Source organism: Dermochelys coriacea, chromosome 25 (assembly GCF_009764565.3).
Source record: "Dermochelys coriacea isolate rDerCor1 chromosome 25, rDerCor1.pri.v4, whole genome shotgun sequence".
NCBI lineage: Eukaryota > Metazoa > Chordata > Testudines > Dermochelyidae > Dermochelys > Dermochelys coriacea.
The window spans coordinates 7,428,899-7,454,366 of NC_050092.1; positions in this window are offsets into that span (position 1 = coordinate 7,428,899).

Consider the following 25,468-nt stretch of genomic DNA (forward strand, 5'->3'; position numbering starts at 1 on the left):
AGGAACCCAGGGAGAGAGAGGCTCCACTGAGGAAACCCGGATGGAGTTTGAGCCTAGAGGCCAGTGACAGGAAGCTGAGCTCCAGCCAGGAAGAGCAGGGAGGACGGGTTGTGAGAACAGAGTGGGCCAGAAGGAGAGCTCTGGCAGTGAGAGAAGACATCAGAGCTGTTGCTTTGCCATGAACTTCGTTTTGGAGCCCTGAGGATTAAGAACTTGTGTTATTAAGCCAGCCCCAGGCAAGGGGTGTGTGTGTGTTGTTATCCATGTGAAAGCCTGTGTGCAGTTCTTAGGGGGACTGCAAGAGAGGGCCAAAAGGGGCAGGGTGCCTGCAAGCTGATCCCTGGCCACAAGGGGGTGCTCAGTAAATGGCTACCCTGCTCCACTACCAAATCAGAACAGTAGCATTTCACACCCCTTTGCACTCTCTTTGTATCGGTGCAAATGACCGCACCAGGTGCAAGGTGGCCTTTGAGCCAGCTTTCCCAGGCAATGGTTGTGATTGCAAACTTGAGACTTTCTTTTTTGCAAAGTTGGCTTAAAATTTCCTGCTTCTGCCAATGCTTCTGCACTCATGAGATGCTAATGCCGGTAGGGCAAGAACGGAGTCGCGGCACATCCATTTCAACATCAAGACAACCGTTTGCTGGGGAGACTGGTACTAGGTGCATGCTGCAAACCATGGAGATATTGACCCGTGCTTCTGGATGGAACCACCTTCTCCTGTGTCGCAGGGACCTTGTTGCATTTGCCCAGCTGTTCCCAGATGTTAAACAATCCCAACTGTAATTCACGACGAATGTAAATTTCATGTCAGGGTAGGAATGGCACAGCTTGCTGCTGGTTAGCATGTCCTGCCGATGGTGTTTCCATCCTGCCTGGAATGCTAGAAATCCCCTAACATAGTTGCGGTCTTCTTCTTGTCTGTGATCCTGCAAATCTGGGATGCGTTTAGCTGCTGCGGTTTTGTGACTTCACTAGATACAAGGAGGCAGAATATCCACTGGGGCTCTGCAGAAAGGCTTTTATTGTCTTTTTATTGCCAAAAGGCTTCCCCAGAGAAGGGGTGGGGAATCGAGGGAAAAGGGGTCAGTCTTAGGGAGGCTGGCCTCTGAGGAAGGGCACTAGGGAAAAGTGGGGGTTGGGAGGAAAAGGCTTTTGTGTTTTCTTTCACATTGGATGGTTTTCACTTACAACGGGAGGGAAAGCGGAACCATCTGTGGTGCACCAAAGCTCTGGTTTTGCTTAGGCTCGGGTGGAGATGGCCCAAGAAGAACGAGAAAAAAACAATAACAAGTCACCATGTGCGTGTGTCTAAAATATTCTTTCCAAGAACATGTAGCAGTATGGCCAGCCCCAGGTGATCAAGTCATGGGTTGGGCCCCTCTGTGATCCTGAGATGGCCTTAAAAATCATGCAGTTTAAAGAATAGTACATTTGGGGTTCTTTTTGTGTCTGATTTATAAACCTTTAGGGGGTCACACTCTGTTCTCATTTACAAGCTAGTCCTCCAAGGACTAGAAACTTACTTTTTGTTTTTCAATGGGAGCTGAGGTTGATGTGTAATCCCAGGACTCCGGCAACTGGAACTTCAAGAAAAAACACCAAATACGATGCATTTTGCGATTAAAAAAAGAGTTGGTACCACTGGGGTAGCCTTGGTTCCCTCTGGCCACCTCCTCCCAGCATGCAAACACTGCTGGTGTTGTGTCGGCAACCTCTCTTTGCTAGGACTGGGTAGGGTCATGTATGGAGATGGTGGCCACTCCCTGACGTCCATCCTGAGAGGAGCCTCCAGGCCGGAGGACGCGGGAAGAGGCTGCTGTAGGGGATTCCAGGCAGAGGAACCATGACTAGGCCTCACTGACTCCTGCTTGGCTGCTTCTAACTCCTGGGCTGGGAGATCAGGTGTGTGGGGGGGAAATCTTGCTTCGTGCCTCTGGGTTGGAGGAGATGTCTGGGGTTGGGGTGGGGGAGTGGGAGGCATGTCCCTATGTATCATGTATCTTGGAAGGTTTCTCTGTGTGCATCTGGGGAAGCTTTGGGGGATAATCTGGGCTGGTTTGGCAGGTGGGGAAGACGGCTTTGCCCTGGGCAGATCTGGGCTGGTGGAACAGGCTTGATATCAGTGTTGGGGCGGAGAATTAATTGCTGGGCTGGGGGGGTGGGCAGATGTGGGGGTGAGAGCTCCAGCTGTGGAAGGGCCAAAATCACCATCCTCAATAAATATGGTTTTCGACCAGAAAGTCAGGTCGAAAAGGGGACCTGGCAGTGTCCGGTCAGATGTGCTGACCGGACACCAACAGTCCGGTTACCACGGGTGGGTGGGGGGGAGTGGCAGCCTGTCGCCTGGCCCTGAAGCGGTGGCTCCTGTGGCAAGACACATACACCAGCTTGGGAGGCCCCTTTGAGGAGTATGCTTTGCAGTGCTGTGGCAGAGGACAGCATGTGGGGGTGGGGGCATGGTGAGCAGGGTAAAGGGCTCCCAGCGGGCACGGAACGTTCCCCGGGATGGAAGGAACGTGAGCTGCTCCACCAGCCAGTGCTTCCCCTGCCCATGCTCTCAGGCAGGGAGAGCTCGAGCGGCCGGGGATGGGCGCTGCTGGGTAGGCAGCTCAGAGGGAGGTGGGAAGGTGCCAGGCAGGAAGGGGCGCATCCTAACTCGCCAGGGGGGGCTGCCTGGTTGCTCGCTCTTCTGACCTGCACTCCCAGGTGGCCTGCTAGAGCTGGGGTTTGCAACTCATGCTGGAGTGGAGGGGGAGAGCAACAAGCGATGGGCAGAGGAGTGAGTGTGGGGAGTCTTGTGGGAGAGGCAGGGCAGGGTAGGCCCTTGGGAGACGGGTGGGGTGGAGGGGTGTGGGTGGACACACACACACATACAGTAGGAAAAAATCAAAAGTCAGAGCAAAACACCTACTATAACCTTATAAAAAAACTCATGCTTTTTTGGGGTGCGGGGAGCGGGGGACTACTGATTTTTGAACATCTGAGTTTAGCTTTATGCTGCAGCAGGCACTAGCTCACTGTGTGGGTCTTGTTTCACTTTGGGCAGCTTTTGCCTCATTCTGGGATTTGCTTGGTTCTCCTTTCAATTCAGGGGGGTTTTATAAGCAATTAATTTCCCAGAAGTGGGTCAGTAACTTGAGATTTTAGTTTCTTTCGTGCCCCTTTTTCCCCCCTTCTTCCTTTCCCTCCTCCCCCAGTTTTCCCGAAGGAACTTTTTTTCCCCTCATTCCTAGTAATGTATTTCTTTGAACTGCAGACAGCCCCCATCTGGGAGGCCAGGCCATCCACCCGAGTGTTGGCACTTTGCTGCGTTTGGATTATTGGCTGACAGACTTTCTCTACTCTCTTGGTATTGTCTTTGCGAGCTGTTAATTCAGGCGGCTTTTCGGACGGGATCATTACTGCGTCAATCTGCTCATCCTCAATTGCTAGGCCACGCCGTACAGGAGTCGGGTTTTGCCGTAGGGGCTGCAGCTCTGAAGAGCCACCTCGCAGCAAATGCTGGAGTTATTTCACTAGTATGTTGATCCTGAGTGGAAATTGTTTAATGCCTCTTGAGTGAGTCATGAAGGGCCAGGATTTCAAAGCAGCTCAGCTCCCATTTAAGGCACTAAAATAAATAGGGTGGCAGGTGGCAATTCTCTTTGATGTTCCAGTAAGGCCTTGATCTTGAGAGTGGTAACTTTTTGTCCTTATGAATTATTACAGTATGGCATTCAAAAATCACACCAAGCCCCAAAATTATGAGCTTGGCTTAAAAATCAGGAGATATAAAAAATATAATACGTGTTGGGTTTCTATTTGCCTTTAGTTTTGTAAGCCTTTCGCATTCATGTCCCCAGGCTGTTTCCCCCCTATTGTTGAGGCCTAGAAACTTACTTTTCCCCCCGTTAATTAGAAGCTGAGAAACTCACATAATCAGACTCCAGGAGCTGGGGCTTTAAGAAAAACATTCAATATCATAAGACTTTCAATAAACATGGAAATGGAAAAAATGGAAAATGGTTTGGAAAAGAAGTACAAGGATGATCTGAAGTCTGGAAAGCCTGCCTGAAAGTAAGAGAGATGCTCAGTTTCTTTAGTGGATCCAAGAGAAGGTAAAGAGGTGATTTGATCATGGTCTATTAGTGCCTACACAGGCAAGAGAATTCAATTAATAGATGTCTTTTTAGTATAGAAGGAAAGGCATAAGAAGATCCAGTGGTTGGAAGCTAAAGGTTGACAAATCCAGACTAGAAATAAGGCATAATTTTTTGAACAGTGAGGATAATTAACCATTGGAAGAATTTACCAAGGAATATGGTGGATTTTATGTCACCTGAGGTCTTTAAACAGGGCTGGATCTCTTTTTAAAAGCTTCTACCCTTTAGAAATGTTTCTTTTTGACTCTTTGGTTTGAAACAGTGTTTTGATTTTAAATTTGGTCAGTTTAAAAAACACACACACAAGAAGGGGTGAAAAACGTCTGAATGCAAATAAAAACCTGGGGCGGGGGAATAGTTTCAGTTGGCTTGAATTGATTAAAAAAACAAAAACAAAATATTTGTTTCGGATCTATTCAAAATGTCGGTCATTTCAAAATGAAATTTTTTTTGATAGGACAAAGATAAATTTGAAAAAAGTTGTTTGAGTGCAAATCAAACTGGATTTTCTTTTGAATATTTTGGTTTGGCCCCTGAGCCATAAATAACATTATTCACTCAGATTCTAGTACTTATTGGAGCTGGGCAAAATACCTTCAGCAAAGAGTAAATTTGCTGGGAAATCCATTTGGGGGCACTGAACTTTTCATTTATTCTAGTTGAATTTGGTGAATGTTTCCTCCAAAAAACAAACAAACAAGCCCCCTGAAAACAAACACTTTGAAAACATCAACCGGTTTGTTTTGAAAATGTCGTTTTGAATTAACATTCTAAACGTTTCATTCAACCTGAACGTTTTTTGTCAGTTTCTTGCTTCAGCAAGAAAAACTGAAAAAACTCCATTTTTGGTTTGAAACTGATTTTTTTTTTCAGGACAGCCACCAACTTGAAAAATCAATTATTAGCTTAGCTCTAGATCTAATTTTAAAAAGAAACTTGGAGCAATCACATTGTGAGGGTCCATATTCATGGAAGTGAATGTGTAGTTGAAATAATAGGTTAGAAAATATTCCCCATGTTGGCCCTTCCGATTTGTCCCCATTCCTGGATGTCATGATTACCAGACTAGCTGCACCTCTGACCCTCTCTCTGTTCTCCCTATGTGCACCCTATCAGGTCCGAGGCTTTGTGCCTTTACCTCTCTTGGATGGAATGAAGAAATCCTTCCATTTAGACTCAGGGTGCTGTATTCTGGGACCTGGTATCAACCATGTTTATCCCTAACAGATCTGACTGCATTTGGATACCTGTGGGTCTTCCCTTCAGGAACTTGTAACTTGTTTTTAATGCAGGTGACCAGGCAGCTTTCTCTTACAAAAGTATTGTTTAATCTGAACAGCAGGAACAAAGCAAAGCATAAGATAAAAGGAAGTTTAAAACAATTAACAGTCCCTATGCAGGTCTCTTACCTTTGGGTCACCATCTCCCTGGAAAGCTAGGAAGGAGTGACTTCAAAGTCACACGCAGCTGTCTGTGTCAGTCTGTTCACCATGAACAGCTACGGAACAACTAGTCCCACCTCAGACCGGAGAGTTTTTAGCTGTTTGTCCTTTCGATGTGTTCATTCTCAGCCTTGGCAAAATGAGGTTTGTAATGTGGCTGGGGGCTGGAAGGAATATTTTCCCTTTTAATAGCTCAGGCATTGTCTCTTTATGACCCTGGATGTGTTTCCCGAAAGCTCTGCCTTCCTGCTTTTGTCCCCAAAGCTCTGCTGTTAAACTGAACTAGCGTGTTCATACAGTAATTGCTCCAGTGACCCAATCGCATACAGTAATCCGACAGTGTTACACAGCAGTCCCACATCCGTCACGCTTGCATCATTCTGTCCAATATTCCCTAGGCCAAAGCTGCTCAGCTTACAAGCAGAAAGACGATTTTTCTCTAAAGGCCAGTGCTGAAAATTCCCCCTGGGATCTGAGAGTCAATCTGGGTGCTTTCTGGATTGCATATTGCACTTGACAATGGCAAGGCAGCTGGTGTGCTCAAACCACTGCCTATACTACTACACAGCAGCACTGTGTCCTTATGCTCTGCCATCTGTATCCACCTGTTGTCTTGTGTCTTATACTTCAACTGTAAGTTCTCTGGAGCAGAGACTGGCTTTTCTTCTGTGTTGCTGCAGAACCTAGCACAGTGCTGGCCTACGAGTGGGGCGCGTAGGTGCTACTACCACAATACACATGACGATAATACCCTTGCCATTCACTCTGATTTTGCAGTCAGTATGTGGCTCATTATCTTATTGCAGGTACCTGAGCCAGAATGGTAGCTAGCTGGCTCCCCCATGGCTGCAGATTCACTCGCATTATTTGTTGAATTACAGTAGGGCCTAGAAGTCCATTGGGCTAGGCCCTACACAAACATCCACTGCAATCTAGACAAGACTGACAGTGGAAACAGAGACCTACTCACGGTTACGCAGCAGAGGTGAGATTAGAACCCAAGTCTGTCAGGGCCCTGGTCAGTGCTGCTAGCCAATAGACCACACGGCTTCTCTATAGAAGCAAAGCAGTCTTTGCCTGTATAGTAAAGTTACAGCTCTTGCTCTGGTCTAAATGACTGCCTGAAGTCAAGGGCAATGGGAAAGTAGGCTCACAGCATCTTTAGAACAATATTTTTAGCACTTTTTTACAGCTATTAAACATATTATAAGGCAATTCATCTCCTAGGCACGTTCCAACATTCTGTATTCATCATGCTATTTTCTGAAACAGGTATAAAGTATATGTGGCTATTCTAGCCCTATAACAGATAAGCCAAAGTTCTGTTAGAACTGAGCTCTCTTCCTATTTTGGCAGTCTGGCTCTGTTTTGAAGACTCTTGTGTAATTAGGCTTGGAAAGATTCAATTTTTATCAGTAAATGTTGATTTCACCGGACCCTCATAAACTGACGGAAAAACATTTTCCATTGATATTAATCCAAATGTATAGAGAGGTGAAGAAAGAGAAATACTGCTTGAGAACTTATTAGGGTTTAAGGATATTTACTTTGTTTACTGTGACGTGTGATGTTGGCCAGTTGTGTTTTACCAGTTCTAAAGCTTTAACTTTTTGAAGTTAAAGTCTTAGCGCCATTAAAAAAATGATTTCCCACAACTGTGAAAACTTACCCCGATAGCAGTAAAAAAGATGCACAAACCCCATCACTTTGCGCAATGGTGAACGTTTAAATAGAAAAAAGTGACTCAAAATAAACATTGACATTATCTGTCAAATGATTTTAAAAAATCGAATTCTGCTAAGCCTGTGTAATTCAGGAAACTGGATCGGGATAGGGGTTATCTTCTGAAGTCCCATATCTGATATATGTACTTCTACAGCAGTGCTCTGATCCCTGGCAGGGCAGCATGGTACAGTGGGTAAGGTGGCTTAGCAGCAGAAGAGCTGGGTTCGAATCCCCATGGTGTCTCTGATCAGAACTCCTGGGCAAGCCACGTTCCTCACTCTGCATGTTGGTTCCCCCACCTATATGATGGGGCTAATGGTCAACCCATAGTGCCAGCCTCCATAACGCAGTTGTCGAATCGGCAGACAAGCACCCCTCATGCTTGGGAGGAGCTCCCACAAAGCCATTTTGCTGTGCTTCAAATCTCTCCTTTGCTGCAATGTGTACAAAGGTCTTGAGATTGGTTAGGATGCTACTATGCTGAGACCATGTCCCATCACATGTCTCATAGTTTCCTTGCACTCCCCTGTCTCTCTATATCCAGCAGCCGTGTCTTGTCTTAAACTTGGCTTGGAAGCTTTTTGGAGGATGGAATGTCTTTTGTTCTGTTTGTACAGCACCCTGCACAGCGGGATCCTGGTCCGTGAATAGGGCTCATAGAGGCTATGGTAATACAAATAATTAATAATAATTAATCAATTGCTTTGCAATCTAGGCATATGCGTGCTAATTGTAGTTATTAAAAACAACGAGGAGTTTTTATGGTACCTTAGAGACTAACAAATTTATTTGGTCATAAGCTTTCATGGGCTAAAAATCATGCATCTGATGAAGTTTTGCTGATACAGACTAACATGGCTACCACTCTGAAACCTGTAGTTATTAAGGAGCATTCTCCCTTTCAGACTGTTAGATTCCGGCCGGATACTAGATATGAACTTTCAAAAGCAACCCTGGAACAGATCGGCGGCTACAACACACAGCATCTTTCATCTAAAGCAGCTAGTGGCCAAGTTTAAGCACGTGTCTAAAGGACAGGGTGAAGGGCTGGCTAGTCGCTTGACATTTCCTCACTAGCAGGTGTGGCTGCGCCAGGAGGATCGAGACTTCACATTAGCTTTTGTCACTATTTATGATGTGAAATATCCAGGTGCCGAGAAGCCTGGTTCAGCCTGTTAGTGCAGCTTAGCAGGCTAATGCCGAGGGCTTTCCGATCTTTGCCCCTGGGGTGTTTTTTTTTTCTTTTGATGCTAGCTCTATATCCGCTTGAGTGAGACATCGCTGATGGCAGCCAGCACGCAGGGGTTTGGTTCTGGAGTGAGGAAAGGGGAGGAGGCAGAGTGGGAGAGAGACTAACCCATGCAGTCCCCTGGGGAATTCGGAGAGCAGAAATGTGTTGTGAGCCTGATATGATGGCTGGATCAGTTTGGCAGTGGGGCTCCTTATTCTCCATACTGTAACTCTGCTGGCCAGAACTGTTGGCTCCTGAAGGCCCACAAAGAATAAGTTGGTGGGTCTCTGAGCAGTAGCTAATGGATAAACCATCACCCCCACTAGCTGGCTGTGTCGTAGGCAGTCTCAACAGAAAAGCCAAGGAGCCTGCAGTCATGACCTCCTCTCTCAACCTTACAGCTCAGTTATAGGTTCTGGGCAACATGGCAGCTGCTAAACTGGTGGGGCCCTCTCCTGTAGGACACCAGACAGCTCAGTTCTGCCACTTCTTGAATTCAGCACCTATGGGGAGATATTAAGGCTGAGGATCTTGGGGTGGCTGTCTGTACAGTGGTCCAGATTTCCGAAAATGCTCAACAGCTAATAGCTCCCATGAACCACAAAGGTGATGGGGAGGGTTGCCAGCCCTCCAGGATTGCCCTGGACTCTCCAGGAACGTAAAGATGAATCTTTCATGAAAGATTATGTCATGTGAGGAAACTTCCAAGCACACGTCCCACCAAAATTGGCAACCTTGGCTGGGGGACTCTCCACTGTTAACGTCAGGTGCTGGGCACTTAATTTTGGTGCCTAAACAGGAGCATAGTTCTTTGGAAGATCTGGGCTGATGCCTTCTTTTTTTATCAGTTGTCAGTTAACACAATGTCTGGCTGGGACTGGGGCTTGGATTGACATGGAGGTGGCTGAGACTCAATCCATAGAAGATGAAGGCAGGCCGTTGAGCTGCAGGAGTCAACAAGGAGAGGAAGCAGCTATGCAGAGGTCTGTCAGTTCCAAGTGTGAGATTGGCTGTGGGCAGGGGTGCGTTCGGGCTGTTTGGAGATAAACAGTCAGCTTTGTTGGCACCTGTCATTTTTGTGATCTTTCTGGATTCTCTTGGCAACGGCACCTCCCAACCAGACACGTGCTTTGTTGGTTAAGTAACCGAGGCCCTGCCATTCTTATTATTTATTGTTATCGAAAATGGTTTTGCAAGTTGCAAATGGCAATGAAAAGCCTGAGAGCACAGTTCAAACAAAGGCTGGGTGAGTCATGGGCTGTAATTTGTTTTTCTGTGAATTTCAGATCCCCCGTTGGCTGGCACACACTTCGTGGTTTGACCAGTGCAAGAAAATCCAAAAGAAAGGATCAAGTCTTGCGCACTTGTAGCAGGGAGCTGGTTTTTAAAAGCGCTTTAGGCCAGTGATTCCGGCTTCATAAGTAGAAACCTTTCTTTTTTACAGAACCCGGTACTGATAGATGATTGATTTGCACAGTGGAGATTAGGGGCCACTGCAGTAGATCTTTTACTTCTGGACTAGTACGGGCCTCTTGGGAGCGGGCTTAGGAAGCTACTGATATGGACATGGTGGTGTTTAACATCTCTGGGGCAGGCCTACGCTCGCACTCTCAGCACTGCATACAGAACCAGGCCTGGTTGTGGGTATTACAATATAACCGAGACGCCCCGGCCAGGATGGGGCTGTGTGTGGTGCTACGCACGGTGCGAACACATGGCGAAAGACGGCGAACTCACAGTCTCAGTAGACAAAGGGTGGGAGGGGAAACAGATACAAAGAAGAAGCGACTCCCATCAGGCCATGCTGCAGGACAGCAGCCCAGCTAGGAATAGAACCCAGCTGTCCTGTCTCCCAGGCCAGCACTATCCATTAGACCAGGCTGCCTCACCGTGGGCGCAAGTTGATCTGACAGCCTTTTGAGCCCACCATTGGATAATGTTCCTTTCAGCTGTTTATTATCTGTCAGGACAAGGAATTAGCTGTCCAAAATAATTTGGAAGGGTGACATGAAAACGCCTCTGCAATGCTACAACCTCTCACTGCCCCAGATGGGAAGAAGACCAAGGGCCCAGATTCTGCAGCGTTTATGCAAACAATCCTCTTGACCTGGCTGCAAGGAAGGCTTGCAGAACTGGGAGCTAAGTTGTTACTACTGCACTCTGCATATATCCTGGCTGCAAGGGACATTGACTATATAAAAAGAAACTCTCCCCCGTCCTGTAATGCTGATGCCAGTTTTTAAATCAAGGAGATTTCAGAATCTAATTGACTTTCTCCCACACAGGCTCTGACTTTCATTTTTCTGGGTAGAGATGCTCCACCCCTGCTTTGACCTGAGGCCCTGCTCCCAATCCGCCTCTTCCCTCGAGGCCCCACACTCGCCCCACCTCTGTCCGCCCTTGTTCCGCCTCCCGAGTCCCATCCGCCGCAAAACAGCTGATCGGCAGGTTGGTACTGAAAACCCACTTTGTCTTTCCTTGGGTGCTCCAGCCCCCGAGCATCCCCAGTGCTGATGCCTATGTTCTCCCATTGCTCCTGCCCTTTGCTCAGCTTGGAGATTGAATTTCAGATGTGATCTTGTAACCCACATACCTCCTGGGGGTGGTGCTCTGTCCCATCGAGTGGCCCCACGACCACTTAGAGAGAGATTAATGAGTCTGCTCTACAGCCTTAGCTAAGAGCCATGTGGCTTTTAGCTCATGCAATAGAGGCTCATACTTATAGCTCCAGAGGTCCCAGATTCGATCCTGCCCACCGACCGGGGTCTGTAGACGTTACACTTTCACAGTGGTCCTGACAGTTTGGTCGATGGAACCCAGGAATATGCAGAGATCTTCCAGAATATCTCCTTATCACAGTCATTACTTTAAAAAAACTAGTGGTGGAAGGAAGATAAAACCTCATGCTTCAGGGCGTAAGCCAACCTCTAACAATCAAGGGTCAGGACAAGACTTCCATGGGGGTGGTTTAATCCACCAACCCTGCAAGGTGTCTTACATCTTCTTCTGGAGAGTCTGGCACTGTCAGAGAGACGCTACTGGGCTAGATGGACCTTGGGTCTGCTCCAGTCTGCCAGTTCCTGTGGCCCACAGAAATAGGGGTTTGGCAGAAAAGCAGGATCCATGAGAAGTATCTGCTTTCTGAAATGCTCCAGAGCAGTGTTTCTCAACGACCGGTCCATGGACCAGCACCGGTCCCTGAGATCTCACTGACACAGTTTAGAAAGGCAGCAAGCCTGTCCCTGTAATCAAAAAGGTTGATTAACACTGGTCTATAGGATGAGAGTTGGAGGCATGCTGCACTAGCCTGGCATTCCTGGGGACCTCACGGGGATGTCTCCACCCCTCAAACAACTATTTTCCTTTAAATATTAAGACATAAAATAATGAAAACAATTCTTTTGATATTAGGCTTTGCAAAACTGTTTAAACCCTATATTCTGGGTCACCCCTCTCTCCTTTGTAGACAGATTGAACACAGAAGAGCATGCGGAACAAAGCAAAAAACCAGATCCTTCCCCACAGCACTGCTGTTTGGCTGCAATATTTCTCCTAAAATTTTATGGATGTGAAATAAAACAGGGGCCTTTACCTTCCAGCTTCCCAAATGGGCAGATCAAAGGTACATCCACACTGCAAAAAGACCTGGGGCAGCGAGTCTCAGATCCCGGGTCAACTGATTTGTGCTCACAGAACTCACACTATGGGGCTAAAAATACAGCAGTGTGGGCTTTTGGGCGCAGGCTGGAGCCCGGGCTCCGAGGTCTTCCCCCTCCCACCCCGGATTTCAGAATCCAGGCTCCAGCCCAAACCCGAACATCTACACTGCTTTTTTTAGCCCGGTAGCGCGAGACCTGCAAGCGCAAGTCAGTGGACCCAGGCTCTGAGATTAGCTACTGTGGCTCTTATTTTTCTTGCCGTGTCTCCCACATGTTTTGCTTTTGTCTGGCCGTGCATCTCAAAAACAACAAAATCTTTGTGCACACGCAGGAATTATTTTGCGTTTGTCATGTGCCGCCCGCACGGTGGGCGAGGTCAGGGACGGAGCCAAAGTTCTGCCAGCGCGGTAGAACCAGAGGTTGCAAGTCAGAGCGCTCAAGCTCTCCTCTGCTTTCTATGGCCCGAGGTCAGAACAGAGCGTGACGGGTTCTGGAGACCCACGCAGGAGCGACTGGAGGTTTACAACAGCTGCCTTGGCACAACTTCTTGAGGGAACTTCAAACGGACGGCAGTGTTCTGGTTAGTGTCGCTGCCGCCCGCTTTCCGCAGCGCCACCTGGGCTGTTTATACTGTCTGCACTCCAAAATCACATCTCTCTTGCCTTGCAGTGCAGCCCGGTGCCCGGTTCTCTGTTAACACATTTGTTGCATTCTGTGCCTCTCCAGGATTCCTTTCCCAGGTAGGAAGCCTTTTTATAGACGAGCAGTTTGGAATCAAAGAGCCTCCGTGACCCTGCTGCTCGTTTCACAATGGGGTTTTTAATTAGGAGTCCCTGTCCTCCCCACAGAGCTGCTCCCATTCCAGACTCTCCCCCCTTTGCTCCCACAAGCAGTGTCTGGATTGACTTTGGATCTCGGAACAGACCTGCCCTTTCTTCCCAGCCTCACGTCAGGCTCCAGAAAGGGTTAGTTCCCCGGCTTGACTCCTTCTCCTTCCCTAAGGAGATAGCCAGGGCCGTCAGAGGAACAAGGAGTTGAACGGGGGTCTCCCTCTTGAGTGCCCTCGCCACCAGGCCATTGGCCATTCTGCTCTCAAGCGCTCCTGCTGGTCAACTTTTCATAACTATTTACCTAGTCATTGGGCCAGTGAACGAATCTGTAGCTTGATGATGGAGCTGCTCATCTGGGAGGTAGATGCTGTGGGTTCCAGTCTTCTCTCTGTCTGATTCAGAGGAGGGATTTGACCAGAGTGCCTACTTCCCAGGTGAATGCTTTAATCACTAGGTCACAGAGTGGTGCTGGCTGGCCCCATGGCTATTTAAGGATATATTCACACTGGAACAGTTTTGACAGGAGAGCAAGAGCACCCTCCCCCTGAACAGCCCGTGACCTGGGGCTTAGACCCCACACGTGGCAGGGGTATCACTTTCCAGCCCTTGCTCCTGAGTGGGGATTCAAGTCTGGCTGTCCCGCATTGCAGGCAAGCATCCTACCTACTTGGCTGACAGTCACATAGGGGATGCTCTTCACTACAGTAGAAGACCTGCAGCTGGCCGGGGTTGGCTGGCTTGGGCTGCAAGACTAAAACTTTTAGTGGAGACATTTGGGCTCAGGCTGGGCTGTGAAACCTTGGGAGGGGTGTGGGTCTCAGATGTTTCCACTGCAGTTTTTAGCCCTGCATGCCCGAGTCGATTGACCCGGGCTCTGAGACTTGGCGCCGCAGGTGTTTTATTGCAGTGCAGACATATCCAAGATGTTCACTGGCTTGACATGGACTTTTCCAGTTTGCTGTTGTGCACCAAACATTTTTGGACCCAAACCGAATATTCAGTTTGCTGGCCAAACTGAAAAATCAGTAACTCACCCATCTCTACTTAGGTACCTCGATACATTGGAATTCAGTGAAAGTTCAGCACCTAACGCCCTTAGGTACCTTTGAAATCCCAGCCTGTGTGCCTGATGCCCTTCTGTCTCCAGACCATTCTGAAGTATACTGGGATTTTCCCCACTGTGGCCGTCCCTGCCTGTGATGCAGATTGGATGGAAGACAGGTCCCAAAATGGAAAGGAGATGTGATGCCTGCCGATTTGTGGCATCAGAACTGTATTAATATAATTACAGAGATCTCAACTCCTCGATGCAAAAGGTAAAACATACGAGAATGTTCAGCTAGTGGGATCTGGACTAAACTGACTGGACATTCTGACTAGTGATGGACAAACCACATGGAACATGGCTACACTGAAGATCAGCTGCTTACTCAAGGACTTTCAGAAGCTCACTCATCTTGAAATTGGCCTGGAAATTTCCTGAGTACTTTGGTTTCTCTCAGCCAGGATGAACCAGAAATTACTGCACACACAGAGGTATCTTTTCCCTTGTTCCAGATTTGCTTCATAAATTCTTGGTGGCCTTGCTTTGTGGGAAATCAAACTGAAAGAAGGGCTTGTCTACACGGGGACACTTCAGAGAGTTAATCCAAATAAACTGAAGGAGTGAATTCAAAGCAGATTAGTAACTAATCTGCTTTGAATTCACACCTTCAGTTAATTTGGATTAATTTTCCTAAAGCCACTTTAATTCCAAATGAGAGTGTCCAGATAGGGGTTTGAGGTTTAATTAATCCACTTTGAAAATTAATCTGAATTAATTTTTACTGAGTGTCCCCATGTAGCCAAGACTGAAGGGTCTTCTTAGGAACTAGACGTGCTTTGCTCTATGCAGAGATGGTGAGGCTGCAGGCCAAAGTGCTGTGTCCTTGGAATTTACCTGCTTGGTAAAGAACCACCAGAGAGAAACACACTCACTCAGATTCTCATCTCAGAGACTCCTATGCAAACCCAGAGCGAACCCTTTTTGACTTCCGTGCAGATGTCTTACCCGAGATTACATTGGCATAAGCCACAGCAAACTCCAGCCCGGAGGGCGTTCTCAGTTTACTTGTGCAGTGGAGGAATGAAGATGAAGCCCCGTCATAGCTGCTCTGGTTGTGCATGGACATCGGGGCAGGGAAGAGAGCCGCTTGCCTGCTTTGTCCGCTTAGAGTCAAAGCGTGAGGCGCTGGGACACCCTTCTCTGAGTCCGTCATAATGTTCCTGGAGTGTGCTGGAGAGAAGAGTGTGTGATGCAGTTGCGTGGGGTCCCGCATTGCTAGCGGTGTTACATGCTCAGATCCCACGGTGACAAGAATCTTACACTGTAGATCTGTGGGGCAGGGGCTGCCTGTTTGTTTGGTGTTTGTACAGTACCAAGCACCTGACTGGCACTACTAAGCGCTACTGCCGGACTCCTCCTCTTACTAACCTGAATAGAAAAGCTAGACTGGAACGCCTGCCTCGAGTGTCTGTAAAGCTACCCGAGTACGTTCCCGCTGTGTGGGGCTGCTGGCTGATTTCCTGAAGCTAGGGTGCTCAGGTTACCTCTACAAAGGCTTTCCATTCCCCAGAGCCCTGGCTTGTTACAGAGGGGGAAATTAGCTGCCTTTCTGAAGAGCAGCCTCTGCAAATAGCTGACTCTTTCATCTTTCTTCCTTCTGTTCTTGCTGAAGAACTCCGTCCCTTTGATGGTGACCCCCCCCCACCCCGGGGGCTCATCCACTCCTGCCAGCATTCCAATTCCTGGTGCAAATCCCACCGCAAGCCTTTAAACAAGCAGTTTATCCTCGCCCGAAAGGGACACTTGCCTCCCTTTGTCTATTTCTGGGCCTATGAGTTGCTGACAGTTTACTAGTTCCTGTTCTGGAAAAAGTATTTTGAGATCGTCTCTTTGCAAACATTCACGTGGCCCGCAGCCATGCCCCCTGGCGCTGTAACCGGGTCAGCTTTCCCAAGCTAAAAGCTGCCAGGCAGGGCCTAGAAGCTGCATGAGAGACCTCCACGGAACAAGAAGGCGATGCAGGAAGCAGTTCTGGGGGTCCAGCAGGGGGCGCTCTTCATCTGCACCAATATCAACCCCATGTGCTGGGCCGTGCTCTGCAGCTGCTGTCAGAGGAAATGTGAATCTGAGGCCCTGGTAGGGTGACCAGGTGCCTGGTTTCCAACCAGAAAGTCCAGTCGAAAAGTGTCCGATCTCATCTACTGACTGAACACCAAAGCAGGCAGGGAAGCTGGGGAGGCACCAAGTCATCACCCGCGCCAGCACCTGCTCAGCCGGGGCCGCCTCCTACTTGCACCGGGTGGCTGCCGCTCCCAGCCCCGGCTCCACGGGCAAGAGCCTCCTGTCCCGGGCAGAGTGTGGGGAGAGAGGAGAAAAGCCACCAGCAATGAGGGGAGGGGAAAAGTGGAGCCAATGGGGGGTGGAGCCTTGGGGAAGAGGCGGGGAGGGAAGGGGCAGAGGTGGGGCTTTGGGGGCAGGGGCGGGGTCTTGGGGGAAGAGGCAGGGTGTCCGATTTTAAAGTATTACAAAGTTGGCAACCTTAGGCCCTAATCATTATTAGTCTTTATAGATCCTGTCTCGCTTAACCCAAGCAAGGGGCTGTTAAATAATGCTGCATTTACCAAATTCCAAATCAGCCAATTATCCATCTAAAATCTGCTCACAATAGACCACAATTCACAAGCCCACCTCTGATTTTCACTCAGGCCCTCAAAAAGCAAATTCCCATCATCTTCCATGGGAGTGCGTCTGAGTAGCAGCCTCTGTTCAAATGCAATAATCTTCATGGCATCTTGTTCTAAACCTTTAGCTCACATTGCTGTCCTGTTATAATCATAGAATATCAGGGTTGGAAGGGACCTCAGGAGGGTCATCTAGTCCAACCCCCTGCTCAAAGCAGGACCAATCCCCAATTTTTGGCCCAGATCCCTAAATGGCCCCCTTGGGGATTGAACTCACAACCCTGGGTTTAGCAGGCCAATGCTCAAACCACTGAACTATCCCTCCCCCCAAGCCCTTAGTTTAAAGACTGCTCTGTCCTGTTAGCTGCTTCCTGAGTTTCCCTGCACTGATGGAAGACCCAGATCCGTGTCTATCAGTTTATAAAGTACAAGCAAGATGCCTTGATTAGTATGACGTGGTCTCCAGCAATGTTCGCAATTGTACAGTGCAGTTTGATTTAAAGCGTGCGGTGGGCGCGTGACCTTTACGGAACCCAGGGCCATCTCTCTGGAGGGCCGTAGAATAGCTGATGCTAGAAATGTAGGTCCCACGTTTAGCTCATTCCGTCTCTACGTCGAGTCTGAAACCGACATACTGATCCCCGGTAGCTTTGTGCTCCTAGAACGCCTTTCATCGAAAACCCTGAAAGGCTCCAGGCCTGATTCGCTGCACACTTACACCAATTTAACCCTTGTGTAATGCCAGGAACTTCAGGGAAGTTGCTCCTGATTCAGACAGAGAGGGAGAGCCAAGCCTTCAAACACTAATAAAGCTTTAAAATATACCTGGGAGGTAAAGACTATTATTATGGATTTTATAGATGCAAGTAGACTGGCAAAACTCCACTTTTAACATATAGTATAACATATTTCGCTCAAGGGATGTGGTGGGGTGGGGAGGCTGGAACAAGCTAAACCAGCAAAAGTGCAGGTTTTTGCTAGTATAAGCTGCATCCACAGTAGAAGTGCTTTGTCAAAAAGGCATCCTTTCAAATCTGGAAGTCAAATCCCAGTGAAGAAAAGAGAATGGCGCATAAACCCTGGCAAGTCATATGTAAAAATATAATAAGGCAGGCCAAGAAAGAATTTGAAAGCAGCTAGTTAAAGCCACAAAACTAACAGCAAATATTTTTTAAGTACATCAGAAACAGGAAGCCTGCCCAGTAGTCAGTGGGGCTAGTGGATGTTTGAGGTGCTAAAGGCGCACTCAAGGAAGACAAGGCCATTGCAGAGATGCGAAATTAATTCTTGGCTTTGGTCTTTACTGCAGAGGATGTGGGGAGATGCCCACACCTGAGCCGTTCTTTTTCCGTGACAAATCTGAGGAACTGTCCCAGACTGATGTGTCCGTAGAGAGGTTTTGGAACAAACACATAAATTAAACAGTAATATGTGACCAGGGTCAGATGGTATTTACCCCAGACTTCTGAAGGAACTCAAATACGAAATTCCAGAACTACTAACTGTGATTTGTAACCTATCACTTAAATCGGCCTCTGTACTAGATGACTGGAGGATGGCCAATGTAATACAGATTTTTTTAAAAAGGCTCCAGAGGGGGCCCTGGCAATTACAGGCTGGTAAAGTAATTTCAGTACCAGGCCGTTGGTTGAACAGAAAAGAACAGTAAAGAACAGAATTATGAGATGCACAGAGGAACACGATATGTTGGGGAAGAGCCAACGTGGCTTCTGTAAAGGGAAATCGTGCCTCACCAATCTATTAGAGTTTTTGAGGGTGTCAGACATGTGGACAACGGGGATCCAGTAGATCTAGCTTATGAACTTTTCAGAAAACTTTTGACGAGGTCTCTCACCATAGGTGCTGACTTTTACTTTTCCCTGGGGGTGCTCCACCCTGTCCCCCAAAGCCCTGCCTTCGCTCCGCCTCGTCCCTCCCCGCTCTGCCCCTTCCCCCGAAGCCCCGCCCTCACTCTGCCCCTTCCTTAAGATCTCCGCCTTCCCCCAAGCCCTTCGCACTGTTTGGCGGCATTCCTGATCAGCTGTGGCTGGTGGGTGGTGAGCATCCACTACTTTTTCCCCCTGGGTGCTCCAGTGCCAGGGCACCCACAGAGTTGGCGCCTATGTTTTTCACCAAAGGCTCTTAAACAAAGTAGGCAGTCATGGAATAAGAGGGAAGGTCCTCGCTTGGCTCAGTAACTGGTTAAAAGATAGGTAACAAAGGAAAGGAATAAATGGTCAGTTTTCACAATGGAGAGAGGCAGAGTTCCCTGTAAGCTTCGTGGCCATGCAACAGCCTATTTAGCGCCGTGTGGGCACTTAGGGAACCGTCCCGGGGACCTGCCACGGCTGGGATCAGGTCCATGCGTGGCCCCAGGCACGGTCCAAGCCAACCCCAGCCATGGTGCGGCCTGGAGGGACCCCAGAGCGGCCCGGACCCGGTCAGGGTGGCACAGCCCAGGCCATCCCCAGGTGCAACCGGAGTGGCGTGGCCCGGGCAGCCCAGACCTGCTGGGGCCCGGGGAGGGGTGTGTATCCTGCAGCCCCAGCCCCAGAGCTCCTGCAGCGGGGACAGATGCCTCTCCCACACAGCCCAGGTGCTGCTGCAGGGAGAGAGCGCTGGGGGAGTCCTCTCTCCCCGCTGTAGCCCCGGAGCACCCTCCTGCACCCCAAATCCTCATCACTGGCCCCACCCCAGAACCTGCACCCCCAGCTGGAGCCCTCACCCTCTGCACTCCAACCCAAAGAGATTGCACTGCAGCACTTGCATGAGGTGAATTGAAAAATACTATTTCTTTTCTTTATCATTTTTACAGTGCAAATATTTATAATCAAATATAACATACACTGATTTAAATTACAACACCGAATACAATATATATGAAAATGTAGAAAAACACCCAAAATATTTAATAAATTTCAATTGGTATTCTCTTGTTTAACCGTTTGATTAAAACTGTGATTAATGGCGATTCATTTTTTTGAGTTAATCGCGTTGAGGTAACTGTGATTAATCGACAGCCCTAATACAAAGTCATGCATGTTGGAAAAAAGAATCCCAACTATACATACAAAATGATGGGGTCTAAATTAGAAAAAGATCGTGGAGTCGTTGTGGACAGTTCTCTGCAAACATCCGCTCAATGTGCAACAGCAGTCAAAAAATCGAACAGAATTTTAGGGACCGTTTGGAAAGGGATAGATAATAAGACAGAAAATATCATAATGCGACTATATAAATCCATGGTACATCCACACCTTGAATACTGCGTGTATTTGCACTTGCCCCCATCGCAAAAAAAGATATATTAGAACTGGAAAAGTTTCAGAGAAGGGCAAAAAAAATGATTTGGGGATATGGAACAGCTTCCATATGAGAGGTTTCAGAGTAGCAGCCGCGTTAGTCTGTATTCGCAAAAAGAAAAGGAGTACTTGTGGCACCTTAGAGAATAACAAATTTATTTGAGCATAAGCTTTCGTGAGCTACAGCTCACTTCATCGGATGCATTTGATGCACCAAATGCATCCGATGAAGTGAGCTGTAGCTCTGCATCCGATGAAGTGAGCTGTAGCTCACGAAAGCTTATGCTCAAATAAATTTGTTAGTCTCTAAGGTGCCACAAGTACTCCTTTTCTTCTTCCATATGAGGAGAGATTAAAAAGAGTGGGACTTTTCAGCTTAGAAGAGAGACAACTAAGGGGGGGGATATGAGAGAGGTCTATAAAATCATGACTGGTGTGGAGAAAGTGAATAAGGAAGTGTTATTTTCCCCTTCATATAACACAAGAACCAGGGGTCACCCAATGAGTTTAATAGGCATCAGGTTTAAAACAAACAAAAGGAAGTACTTCTTCACACAACACACAGTCAACCTGTGGAACTCATTGCCAGGGGATGTTGTGAAGGCCAAAACTATAACCGGGTTCAAAAAAGAACTAGATAAGTTTGTGGAGGATAGGTCAGTCAATGGCTGTTAGCCAGGATGGTCAGGGATGCAACGTCATGCTCTGGGCGTCCCATAACCTCTGACAGTCAGCAGCTGGACTAGAAACAGCAGATGGATCACTCAATAATTTCTCTGTTCTGTTCATTCCCTCTGGCGCACCTGGCACGGAAGACAGGATACTGGGCTAGATGGACCTTTGGTCTGACCTAGTATGGCCGTTCTTATGTTCTTAACCGTAGCATGTCAGCCCCTCATAATCTTTAATATATTTACCTCTTCAACACCCCTGTGTAGTATGGCAGTGCTCTCATCCCCACCGTGCAGCCAGAGAAATGAGACACAGCTCTCAGCCCAAAGCGACTTGCCCCACATCTAGTCTGGGCTAGAGCAGGGAATTGACCCCAGGTCTCCTGAAGGGCCTTTCCCAAGACCATGCAGTAAAAACAGCTGGGAGTAAAACATGCATCTCTTGACTCAATGGCCCCGCTCTAACCAGTACCCCCTACTGCCACTCTGTGTTGACTCTCTCAGACATAGGCATCCAGCAGCCCTTCCCCTGAACACTGTGCTGAAGCAACGTTTAATTTCTCTCCTGCCAAAGTTTAGGTTATTTAGTCTGGCTGTAGACACCAAGAGGCAATTGTGTGATGCACTAGCTTTGTGTGAATGAGTGGTTGCCACGCTGCCCTCTAGTGGCTGCAGCTTAGCCCTACCGCAAAAGTGAGCTGAAGGAGCTCTCCATTACCTCAAGGGCAGAGGCCTGCGTTTTGATGCGAAGGACCGGGGGTTCTAGGCTTGGTTCCCCACTTTTGTGCCCGATTTACCTAGTAATTTTGTATTTTCCCTGCCACACGTGGGTTTGGTACCGTTGCTAGGTCGCAAGCTGTTTTGTTCCAGTTGGCGCAGCCACGGGGACTGGTAACTAGACAGCTGAGCAACCACCTTGTCACTTACATCCCACCGCTGCGGGTCAAATGCACTAGCTGCTTTTCAGCACTAAGAATGGAGTTTTTAGTCGTTGGCAGCAGTGCCAGCCCCACACAACAATGGGGACCCAGACCTGTAACCTACAAGCCCAGGCTGTCTGCCGCTTGAGGTACAGGTGACGGCGAGTCTGCACTGCAGCCACTAGAGGGCACGGTTGAAATTAAAGTCCTTCATCTCTGAAATGCCATTCCCCAGGCCAGTTTGGGGTCTCTACCGATGGGAGAGGAAAGATGTTCCTATAGTGACGGCACAAGCCTAAAAGGCAGGAGAAATGGATTCTGTTCTGGAATGTGCCATGTACTCCCTTGTGATCTCGGAGAAAGTCATGCGTCCCTCTAGGCCTCAGTTTACCCCATCTGTAGTCTGGGGTTAATAATGCCTCTCTGCCTCACAGGGAGTGTTGTGATGCTTTTTTAGTTGTCCAAGTGCTTTGAGAGCCTCAGATGAAAGTGGAGCAAGTGAGGCGGGGGCGGGGGGGAGTAATGGTTAGGTGCCCTGGACTGTGAATCAGGAGACGTGGGTAAAAGGCCCAGCTCTGCCCCTGACCTAATTGGGCAAGTTGTTTCCCCTTCCCATCCTTTCTCCATTTAAATTGTGGGCTCTGTCTCTTACGAGATGTACGTACAGGGCCTAGCGTAATGGGTTCTGATCTTGGTTGGGGCCTCTAGTTTCTACTGTAATGCTACTTACAATAAGGAATGAAAAGCGTTCTTGAGCGTGGCCCCGTGGTATGTGCTGAATTTCACCCCTTTCTCTTTTTTGGGGAGGGGAGAAGCAGTGAATTGTCTGTCCAAGAATATACAGCAATTTGCTCCATCTTTTGTTCTTCTGAGCTATTAGCTGAATCCTTCCTGTGAACCTTTCTGAGCCCTCGGGCAATTCATCGCATGATGGATTCCTCATTCCAGCTGTTTGGATCGGATTCGCAGGTCACAGGTGTGTTTCTGCTCCCTCCCTCGAGGGGTGCACCACTTGAAATCAGAAGTGACCACTCGCCAGGGCGGATTTGATGGTCGTGCTGGGTGAAATTTGCCTCTCTGTAAAATGGGGAGAATAAACCTTCCTTTTTCCCACCCTGTGCTCTGCCTTGTCTAGTGAGATTGTCAGCTCTTTGGAACAGGGACTGTCTCTTATAGTGTGTATGTACAGTGTGTAGCATGGTGGGGCCTGGACCTTAGCTGGGGACTATGGCTGCTGCTGTAATACAAACTTTGTGCAGAGAACCCACACAAGCCTTATACACCACTTACTTACTAAGCTCTCGAATAGGATTTAAGTGGGTCCTATGTGATCTGTAGAATCCTTGAGCTATCCCTGGGCACGGATGCGAATTTCACCATTGTTGCCGGCCGGGTCAGGTCCATACACAACTAACCTGGGTGTCTTGAACAATCTCACCTCCTTATATGGCTAAACTATCCTTTTTTCTAACTTGGCTTTGTTTACAGTCCATTTAAAATATTTAGACTCTGGCTGGGTTAGACAATTATCCTGTAACCTGCAGGGCATATAATTACTGTCTTAGTTAACATGTCATTATTTGCATCCTGTAATATAAAGTGGTACTGGCAAATAACAGCTTCCTAGCTCCATTTTCATTATTTACTGTGGTAACATGAAAGAAGAATCTGTCATGTTCCATTTTACAATAAACATTTCTTTCCCCGGTTAAACTCACTTTTTTCCCACTTGGCAAATGTTCCTTTTCTGTTGCTGTGGCTCTAGATTGGAGAATTTGTTTAAAATGGAGACGTGTTTGGAGGTTGCAAAGAGTTGAAAGGAACAGGGAGGAAATCACAGGCTTTATGAAAACCCGCCTTTACAGAGAATTGAATGGTACATAAGAATGGCCAAGCTAAGTCAGACCGCTGGGCCATCTAGCCCAGTGTTCTGCCATTGCCCGTGGCCAGTGCCAGGTGCTTCAGAAGAAATGAACAGAACAGGACAATTATTGAGTGATCCATCCCCTGTCATCCGCTCCCAGCTTCTGGCAGTCAGAGGTTTATGGACACCCAGAGCATGGGGTTGCAGCCCTAACTATTTTGGCTAATAGCCATGGATGGACCTATCCTTCCAGAACGTATCTAGTTCTTTTTTGAACCAAGTCATACTTTTGGCCTCCACAACATCCCCTGGCAACGAGCTCCACAGGATGACTCTGTGTTGTGTGAAGAAATACTTCCTTCTGTTTGTTTCAAACCTGCTGCCTATTCATTTCATTGGGTGACCCCTGGTTCTTGTGTTCTGTGAAGGAGTAACTAATGCTTCCTTATTCAGTTTCCCCTCGTGATTTTATAGACCACTATCCTATCCCCCCTCCATCTCATTTCTGAGCTGAACAGTCCTGGTCTTTCTAATCTCTCCTCAGACGGAAGCTGTTCCATCCCCCTGATGGTACAGGATCAACAGAACGTAAGGCCATGGGTCAGTGGGATAGGAGGAGGAGCAAGGGGAACTAGAGACCGGAGGAGGGCAGAGCCACCTCCAGGCTGGGAAGGGGTTTCCCGGTAGTTCCTCCTGCTGTTCCCATGGCAGTTCCTTGGTGGCTGGTGCCCTACGTGCTGATGCCCACCTGACCCCCGCCCAGCTGACAGTGCCCTGTCCTGTCCCCTACTCCACTCAAGCAGCTGGTGCATATGGTCCTGCACTTCTCCTGGGCTGGGCGTCTGCGCTAGGACCTGGAGGGCAGTACCAGGCTGGTCAGGGGAGTCCTACCTGCTCCGCAGTGGCTGGCCTGATACTGTGCACTGCAGTGGCTGCTCCAGCCTTCCTCCAGGTCCATCTCTTGTCACTCCTCACCCCCAGCACATGTTCAGGACATTGCTGGGTCCCATTCTGCTCTCACCTCCATAAGATGTTGGGGGGAGTCAGAGATCTAGATCAGTCTCACCAGCCCCGCCCCCTCCCGGTTCTGCTGCTTCTGCTTAAGGACTAATTCTTAGTTGCCCTACCCATTGGGTGCTCATTTGCATCCATGCAAGCAGATTGTAGAGTGGGCGTGAAATATGCCACCAAATCAAACCAGCCTTGCAGCTGTATAAACTGTCTGTTGAATCTGACCATAAGTAGTTTTGGAGCCTCCCAAAAATGCATTTTTTTCAGCCAAATTTCTATTCGCTGCAAAAAAAAGGTCACCTGGCTCCATGTATCACTTTGCAGGGCTGAGTCTCCTGCCAAGCCAGCAGAAGGCGCATGGGGCCTTTGTGTTCCGAATCCAACCTAAATGGGGCAACGGGTACTTCAGGTCAGCTAACATTTATAATCAACCGACTCCGGCCTCCAGAGCAAGGATAATCACGTTCCTTGGTTTTATTGGGTCTGGCTAGAGACAGAGAGAACAAGGCAAGCAGGAGAGAAGTTAGCAATTTGCCAGGTGCCCCAGGGTCTGGTGGTTGAAGGGAGGAGGTGCAGATAGCCGCTGTAATTAACACGAAATCCCACGGTTTGGGGAGACACGCGGAAGACCCACAAGAAGGCATCACAGGGCCAGATGCTGTGAAACGATCCCCCGGGGGTGAGCGTGAGTGGCGGGCGCAACAGCAGGAGAAGCAGCTAGCTTAGAAAGAGCCAGCTGGACATTAACATCAGCACAGGGAGCATTTTCAAAAGAGCCTAAGTCCCTGCATCCCTATACCGAAAAACCCACACCCTTGGGCGACACAGTTATGCCGAACTAACCCCCAGTGTAGACAGCACTAGGTTGACGGAATAATTCTTCTGTTGACCGAGCTACCACCTCCCAAGGGAGGTGAATGAGCTACAGCAACGGGAGAACCC